Consider the following 9914-nt stretch of genomic DNA (forward strand, 5'->3'; position numbering starts at 1 on the left):
CTTAGTTGGTCTTTAAGGTGCTACTGGAAGGAATTTGTTTTGTTTTGACTATGGCAGACCAACACGGCTACCTATCTGTAACTAGAGCTTGGAAAGTCAGTATCAGCGCCTTAAACTGGGCTTAGAAGTTAATCGGCAGTCTATGCAATGTGCAGAGTAGAGATAATGTAACTAGAATGAATGCCTGCCTCTAACAAACATTCATGCTGCACATTCTGCCTTAGTTGAAGCTTCCTAACCATCTTTGTGTTCTTGCTCTTCCTTCTGCCTCTTTTCTCCTTCTGCCCCTGCCCACTTTTCCCCCTCAGCAAGGACAGAGGAGAGAAATGCTCTCAGAACGCCTTGAGTTAAATTTGACACCTCTGTCAAGACAAAAAACATATCCGTTGAAGGTGAGCAATTAAATCTCACTCGGCTACAAATAATACCGCAGTTACTCACTTATGTCCCAAGCTGTTTAAAATGCCATTTGGCCCCCATAGGCTGAGCTGTGTTGGATAATGGAGGGTTTCTGTACAACCTGACATGCCTTTACTCACAAGACTTATGAAGGTAGCAGAGGCATAAATCTTCCTTAGCAAGCCACTTTAATCTCCTTACGTTTGCTAAAAAGCAAAATGGTATTTGGGGTTACATTAGCAGCCGGCACGCTGCAGATAAAATGTGAGAGTATTGCACACAGGATTGCAATACATGATTTTCCTCAAAAGTGCAGAGGCCAGGACAGGTCAAGTAGGACTGCCATGAGCCTTCAGCTAAAGCTCAATGCTTAGTGGAATCTGGAGGTTCCTTCTTGAGAGAAACAGGTGAGGTGTTTCAAAGGCAGGGGAAAGACGTGTTAGTGGTTCATTGCAAGGAAAAGAGACTACGATTTTACTTGGCTGGAAAGACTGCCATCTAATAGGGGAGCTTCTCCCCTTAATTCATGATGTTTTCCAGTTTCTCTGGAGCTTCATTAGTCTGATCATGGTATTTCAGACTTTAGGGGGTGGGGGTAACAGATGTTTGTTTGTTTGTTTGTTTGCTTGTTTGTCAGTCACATTTATACCTTGCCCTTCAGCAAAAAAAAAATAAACAATAAAAATGCGATAAATTAAAGTAAGATAATCCCTGGGCTGTTGACTTACAATCAAAAAGACAAAACACAAAAAGAAAAAAAGGGACAAGGAGGGAAGATGAATGGAAACAAACTCAGGTGCCAATTTTTGAAATCCAAAGAGTAGCTCTTGCAAACTTTGCTGGACAAATTGCTCACATGGAGCTATCCATGGGCAGGCGACCTTTGACCATCTTTGCAACCAGCCTTGCTGTTTTCTCCATAGGTTCTGTCATCGGACCAGAACGTGACAGTTTCTAAGCAATGTACATCTGAGTACCACCTGCCAGGGAAAAACACGGGCAGAGTGGGACCATTTGCCTTCATGCTCTGCTTGTGAGCTCCCGAGAAAATGCATCTGTTTGGCCACTGTTGGAAAACAGATGCTGAATTAGATGGGTTCTTGGTCTGATCCGGCAGGGCACTTCTTCTGCTTTAATGCTCATCATAGCATTAAATTGAAATTGTGCTGGCACTGTCCATAAACAAGCTGTTTCAGGGATGCTGAGAAATCGGGCTCCACTTTCATGAGACTTTTGCATTAGGCAAAATTCCAGGTCTTCCCTTGCCAAGACTCCGAGCAAGATCTCCTCACTTCCCTGAGCTAGAATTTATTTCTCTCCATGCTGACAGTGCATAATCATGATGATTTTTTAAAATGACACTCTTAATTTGAATTTACCCAGAGTCTACCTTTGTTTTCCCACTAATGCTTGATTCCCCTCCCCAATCTTCTTCTTCTTCTTCTTCTTCTTCTTCTTCTTCTTCTTCTTCTTCTTCTTCTTCAGTGCATAACTCACGCTGCACCCTCAGGTCCCAGGGCAGATCACAACAATTTGAAGTGCAATATTAAAAGCAGCTTAAAGCAAATTACAATCATGAGAACAGGGTAGCTGTTTAAAGTAAGGATCAATTGGCTTCCTACCATGCACCCTCATTGCTCCTTAAGTCCAGACTTGACTGAAATCAGTATGAATGTACACTACTTTTGGAGCAGGCAAAGGCTTGGCAAGTTGCCTGGGGAAGATGGACAGTCACTAAGCATACTTGTTTGTTTCATTTTCTCATTTCTCCCCAGCTTTAAGTTCCATTCACCTCATTTCTGAATCAGTTTATGAACCCCCTACCCTTGCCCCTAAAAATTCCGTGTGAAAATTTGTGCATATTTCTCCTAAAAATGCATGTAATTTTCCAAATATAATACAATTTTTCAAGTTATTTATTCATCAAAGCATTTCAGTATTAAGGCAGTGTGCAATGAAGTCATTAAAATGTAATAAAATCATAAAGTACAGAAGAAATGACCAACACCTATTCAAATTAGCTGTCTAAGAATCTAATTTATTATCGAAGAACAATTAAATACTTGGTGAAACAGAAACATTTTCAGTAGATGACAAAATATCAGGATTGTAGGTCCCTTAAAATTGCACCAAACAGGTGAATAGCAGTCAGTTCAGAGCACTGGCATAATAGGCTTCCCATGGCTGCCCTTCTATTAGAAACTGGTGACAATGACCATGTGGGCATTACTGTATCTAGCTTCAAAGTTTTTCCATTAGAAATTATGGTATAGAGAAGTCTTCCCCTTCCAGACCTTTTGGACTCTAACTCATTGACTGGGGCTGATTGGTGTTTGGGAGAGCATGAGGTTGCTTATAGAGGAAGCAAATAAGATAAAATATTTTGTAACCTATCATCAAACGTTTCGACTGAGTGGGAAAGAACTCTTATGAATAAGGGAAAAAAACATTTGAACCAGTAAAATTTGTCTCCAGATGTAAATTTTGTTTTAAGAGCCAGGTCCCCCACCCCCAAAGCCTTTTACTTGATACTGAAAAGCCCATCGTGAAAGGCTGAAAGGAGCGGAAAATGTTTCTTACTTTTGGGTTGGCTTCCTGGGTGCCTGAGCCCAGCCTTTAAATGAGATTCTCCAAACAATATTTAGCAACAAGTGCCTTCAAGTCAAAACATGGCTGTTAATTGTTATTTATGTTGAGAGGGTTTAACAAAATCTTGGCTTTCCCTGGAGTGTAATCCGTCACAGTTTGAAATATACAAACGAAATAGCTTTGGGGGGCAGAGGGAATCGGAGGCAGAAACAGAATTGCTACATGCCCAGATTTAAGCTGGCCAAACTTGATTTGCTTACCTTATTTCCAGAAATAGTCATGAGAAGAGGAAGAGGAAGAAACAGCAGTTTGGTTTCTTAACCAGATACCATTTCTTTGGTGTGCTAAATTCAGGCTTGGCTTCAGGTGTAATTCCTGTTAAGCCTCCATGATCCGGTTTACATGTTTGATTGGCAGTATGCAAAATCTGTTCCCAAATATTTACATCTTCCTGCTTGCTTAAAATATGGTCATGCACCCAGGGGCTCACCAGTCAGTGTAGAAGGTGGGGCTTGTTTTCTGCATCAACAGAGAAGCCATATTAGGCCTGACCAACTTAGGATTCAGCAGTTCCTGGTCTGGCCCAGCTCCACTCCCATAATCATTTTATCTTTGATCCAGAAAAGCTGGTTGCCATCTGCAGGGATATCATCAACAGTAGCTTCCACCAACCTGCAGTTATAATAATAATAATAATAATAATAATAATAATAATAATAATAATATCTTTATTGTCATTGCCCCCTCTTGGGGACAACGAAAATTACTTGGCTGCTCCATCCACCCGGTAGGGCACTCCACACAAAATCAGAACAACTATAAAAACACTAATTAAAACAATACAGTATAATACAGCAAGGAAGATTAGATGACTTTCAAAGTCCAGGTTTCCCATTCAGGGCCGAGATCGCTCTGGAGAAGAAGCTGTTCTTGAGACGGCTCGTTCTTGTCCTCATCGTCCTGTATCTCCGTCCCGACGGCAGAAGCTCGAAGAGACAGTGACCAGGATGCGATGGATCTTTTACTATGTCCAGTGCCTTCCTATGGCACCTTGTGGCATAAATCTGCTCTAAGGTGGAGAGTGGGCAGCCAACAATGCTCTCTGCTGCCTTCACAACTCTGCACAACCCCATCCTATCCTTGGTAGTACAGCTTCCGTACCACATAAGCCATAAGTGAGCACGCTCTCAATGGCACAGTGATAGAAGGCAAGCAGCACTTTCTGCAGAAGATGGTTTTTCCTTAGGATTCTCAAAAAGTACAGTCTCTGCTGCGCCTTCTTCACAAGCCCCCTTGTGTTGACACTCCAGGACAGATCCTCTTGTAATTCAATACCCAAAAATCTGAACGTTGTTACCCTCTCCACACAGACCCCATCAATCAAAAGTGGCTGGAGACATTGCTCTTCTGTCTCCTGAAGTCCACCACAAGCTTCTTTGTCTTCCTTGTATTTATGAGCAAGTTGTTAGCTCTGCACCACTCTGTCAGCCGCTCCACCTCATCTCTATAGTCTGTTTCACCCTCCCTTTCAGAGATGAGCCCAATCACGGTTGTGTCATCTGCAAATTTGACAACCCTATTACTAGGGTGACAGAGGTGAGTGAAGCAGGGAGCACTTTGATGGCAGACCTATATGAGCATGCTGCTCCTCTGCAGAGCTGGGAATAGGGACCCTTCGACTTTATCCAACACCTCCACCCCAGAGTGACAAGTTGAGGGTTTGGATTGCCCTACTCTCTACAGAAGAACAAATACAGGCAACACCCCACCTGAATTTATACACATTCAATATGTGTGTGACCATGTACACACACATCACGCCAAACCTGGAAGTGACTCCAAAAGTCACAAAAAGGGGCAGAATTGGGTGGGGACAGAACAAGGTGTTTGCAGGAGGTTTTCCAGTAGTGTTTCGAATATATGTGATTACACTGACTCTTGTGGTGCCTTGAAATGTAACCCCCACATAAACAGGGTGTGTGTGTGTCTGTATGTAGTTTTCACAGTTCTGATCAAAATCATTGCTGCACTAAATCATTGCTGCTCCACCTGCCTGCCTGCCTGCCTGCCTGCCTGCCTGCCTGCCTGCCTATCTATCTATCTATCTATCTATCTATCTATCTATCTATCTATCTATCATCTATCTGCCTATCATATTCCCAATCTGAAAGCATGGCAGCAAACACAGATAAGGACCACTGTTTTGAGTTGTATGTCCTACTGGCAGAATTGTACATTCAGAAACACGAGCAGCAGCGTATATCACTGCAGATCTGAAACACCCTAAACACAATTTGCTCTATGTGCAAGCCTTGAGCTATCAAGCCACCCCTTCCCCTAAGTTGTGACGATAATCACCACACAACTACTACCTTGCTGGAGCCCTTATCTGCTCCACCAAATGTGTGGGGTTTTTTGCTAAGCTAGTGGGAAATCATGATTCTCTGTGTTTAAATGAATGCCCTGGTTTGGCCGGCAGTCACTTAACCCTGACTATGGTAGCATCTTATTGAGGCATCCATTCATGGTTCTTTTAAGCGTTGTGGCAAGTTCAAGCTGTACAGCAGCATGAGTTACCCTAAGGGTCTCGTATCTTTGCAACGGCAACTTGATTGTGCCATATCTGCTTCCTGCCTGCAAAATTCATTTCCCACTACCTCAGACTTCCATTCCTTCTTCAGCAACACCCAAGCATGCACATGGGGGCTAGATGTAAAGATTTACACCCCTACATAATGGACAGGCCTGTCTCCTTGGGATTCTGATGCCTGCTTCCAGCCTCCCGGATGACGCATTGTAGCCACACTCCATCAGAGCTATGGGCCCCTAATGATGTAGTACTTTAATTTTCTATATCTTTATTATTAATAAAGCAGGCAATATGGTTTTCTGAGATGAGGACTTTGCTAATGCTAGGAAGCTTTGTAATTGTTGATGGGTTGGGGGAGGAAGAGATGGTGGCTGAGAGAAAGGAGACAAGGGGAGCTGGAAGCGAGGACTAACATATATCCTCCCGAATTCTCAATGCAATAAAGAGCCTTTTAAAGAGAAGCTATAAAAATGTTGTTAATGATTATTTATTAGCTAAAGATTCCATCAGGCAAAGAAAGGGAGATTATCACCCTCTCTGCTGCCAAGAGCATGTTGATGGAGAAGGGGGTGAAAATGGTCCAGCCCCTGTTCAATGCTACAGACTGACCACAGTCAGAGCATTTAAATTTATACTCCCTGTGTTCCAGGGAGAACTAGCACTCCTGCATATAATATAGCATACGCCTGTTTATTTCACAGCAGGGATGCAGAACCTGTGGATCTCCAGATGTTGTTTGACTACAGCTTCCATCAACCCTGGCCACTGGTCATGCTGAGTAGAGCTCACGTGAGTCCAGCAACTTTGAGAAGGGCTACAGGCTCACATCTCCTGTGGTGATTGTCCATGACACATGCTTCATTCTCTTTCTATCTTGGGATTGCAGTCCAACCTCAGGGCAGCGAATTATGACTGACAAACTCTGGACAGTCTCCCATCGGGTAGAATAGGGGAAGATTCAGTGAAGTCCAAAGCCCAGTGCTTTGATACAAACTTGAATTTGTAGTAAACAGGTATACTTTAGGAAGACTAAAGTGCAAGCTCAGTTGGGAGAGCATGAGACTCTTAATCTCAGGGTGGCTGGTTCAAGTGCCACATTGGGCAAAAGATTCCTGCATTGCAGGGGGTGGGACTAGATCATGGGTAGGCAAACTAAGGCCCGGGAGCCAGATCTGACCCAATCGCCTTCTAAATCTGGCCCGTGGAGAGTCTGGGAATCAGCGTGTTTTCACATGAGTAGAATGTGTCCTTTTATTTAAAGTGTATTTCTGGGTTATTTGTGAGGCATAGGAATTCGTTCATTTTTTTTCTCTTCAAAATATAGTCTGGCCCCCCCACAAAGTCTGAGGGACAGTGGACCACCCCCCTGCTGAAAAAGTTTGCTGACCCCTGGACTAGATGACCCTTCCAACTTTGCAATTCTGTGATTCTATAGGGTCATGGCTGAGCAGTAAATAGTGGAGCCAGGAACCAGGGGACAGAAGCAAGGGTATGTGGAATAAGGTGGTTTCTCAAGGACATTGATCTTTCTATAACAAGGAGTTTATTTACTAACTCTGAAGCCTTAAACCTGGCCTGTCACCATATTGACAGCCAGCACAGACCCATCAGCGAAGTTGTGATCCAGTGTGTTCTGAGATGTTCCTTGCTTCTATGGAACATCTCAGAACACACTTATTATTACTTATTACTGTTACAACTGATTAACTGTGCTTCACCAAGGTGGGTTACAATAAGTAAAATGCAATGTTTAAAACATTTTTAAAACAAAGACACTTGGACTCCTTTACAATTACTGTATTTTTCTGTCTGTAAGATGCCCCCATGTATAAGACACCCCCCTATTTGGGGGGACTCCATTTTAAGAAAATGAGGGGAGATGGCCCAAGTTGTTGAACTTCTCCCCCCACGCAGCTGCGGGCAGGAAACACTGCCTAGATCGTTTCCCGTGCACAGTGGCATTGGGGGAAGTTGTGCTCTCACCAACTGGTTGGCTGACAGGTGTGCTGCTTCCGCCCCCGCCCCCCCCCATGCCACTATCCGTGTATTGGACAACCCCAGTTTTTTGACATGATTTTTGAGTAAAAAAAAACCTCGCCTAATACACGGAAAAATACGGTACCACTAGATGGGTCTGTTTTTATTCAGACAGGGCTTCCCAGAGACACCCTAGCCATGTCTACTTTCAGTGGTGCTGTGCTCTCAGCTGGCTCACATGCAAGCACAGCACCAGTTTTCATCAGAGGAATGTTGGAGGGTATGGGAGACCCTTTATTCCCCACATAGAGCTACAGTTTCTAGAGTGGTTTAACAGGCAAACCCTCTTCCCAGCAAACTCATGGAATTGTTGCTGGGGGGCAGGGGTCTCAGCACCCTTAAAAGATTATAATGTCCCATAATTATTTGGATATTATATGACTATTTAAAGTGGTATCATAGTGTATGGGGTGAATGCAGTTATACTGTCTGCCAGTAGCAGACAGCATGGTGGGGCTACACCACTCACCTGACCTTCCTTTCGCTGAGTCCCTGCTGCATTCTGGGATAGGGAAAGGGGGGGCTACCGAAAGTGTATAGAAATTTATTCATGTATGCTACTACAGCGGCAAGAATGTTAAGGTAAAGGTAAAGGGACCCCTGACCATTAGGTCTAGTTGTGACCGACTCGGGGGTTGCGGCGTTCATCTTGCTTTATTGGCTGAGGGAGCCATGTACAGCTTCCGGATCATGTGGCCAGCATGACTAAGCCGCTTCTGGTGAACCAGAGCAGAGCACGGCAATGCCGTTTACCTTCCTGCCGGAGCAGTACCTATCTGCTTGCACTTTGACATGCTTTCAAACTGCTAGGTTGGCAGGAGCAGGGACCGAACAATGGGAGCTCACCCAGTCGCGGGGATTTGAACCGTTGACCTTCTGATCAGCAAGTCCTAGGCTCTGTGGTTTAACCCACAGCACCACCCACGTCCCTGGCAAGAATGTTACTTGCCCCAAAATCAAAAGAAGCAGAAGTCCCAGCAAAGGAAGCATGGATACAAAAACTTATGGAGAATATGCAGAAATGGCGAAACTTACCGGAAGAATAAGAAATCAAGATAACAGATTTTTTATAAAAGAATGAAAATGTTTTATTGAATATTTACAGATAAATTGTAAACAGATAAGAACACTGGCAGGATTATTGTAATAACCTACAGTTTTATAAGCATGTACATTTAAAGTAGATGAATAAATGAGCTAATTAAGTCAATTTGGATATGCAGAAGATATTAAAAATAAATTTAAGGAACCGCAGAAAGAGGGGGAAGGAAGTCAAGTTTTGAAATGTGAAAATGATTGTAAAATTAGTGAAATGTATAAACCTGAAAAGCATAAATAAAATTTAAAAAAGAGAGAAAGAAAGGGAGGGGTGTGGTGGTAGAGAGGTGAGTTTGTTGCAAATGCGCTGGGAAGAGTGTAAGATTGTCTCTGGTGATGCATTTGCATTGCACCAGCCTCACTCCACCACCCCACTCTTGGTCCTTGTGGGCAGCAGTGAAGCTAGAGAGTCAGGAGAGCAGCACATCTGCTACTGGTATCTATGGGACACAGGTTCCAAGGGCTTGGAAGAGCTACAAGCCATCAGAGTCTATTAATGAAGATCTTATTGTCCATAAACATCTGCTATAGAAGAGCAGAAAGAGAGGAGTGGGGGGTGGGGAGAGAAGACTTTTGCAAAATAAAGGAGCATGTTCACAATCATGTTTTTAAAATGCATCATTTTGAAATTGGTTTACTTATCAGTCTTCTGGTTTAGTTATTCCAACGCTATCTGTCTACAGTCTTGACCAAACTGAATTCTCCAACACTGTTATCTGAGGAGCATTTCTGTTGGGAAAGGGGGTAAATTGGCTGTGACATATACTGTATTTTTTGTTCCAAGTGGTTCTGCTGGAGAATTAAGAAAGGGTGGCATCTCCACCCTTTGAATAAAAAAATAATTATTCAGTGGGGATTTCACAGCTGGCCCACTTGAATACAGTAAATCCAAAAAGGAAGATCCAGGTTTAAATCATTAAAAGCATTAAAAAAATGACCTTTACCTGCAGCAAACATAATCCATTAATAATGTGTCTTGTACTGGAGAGATAGTGGGGGATCTTACTCTGGGGATTAAAGGATTGTGGGAACTCAGAGCTGCTGATTCACTTAGAAAGCAGTTTATATCTCAGAAGGGACCATTAAAATAACCCACAAAAACCCTCTACTCAAATGCTCTGCTTTTCTGTTCTCCTTGATAACAATCCTGAAGGGGCACAGAAGAAAGTTCCACCCCCAAAGATGGCAAAGACAAATTTGT

The sequence above is a fragment of the Podarcis erhardii genome (genome assembly GCF_964252035.2).
Source record: "Podarcis erhardii genome assembly, chromosome: 7".
NCBI lineage: Eukaryota > Metazoa > Chordata > Lepidosauria > Squamata > Lacertidae > Podarcis > Podarcis erhardii.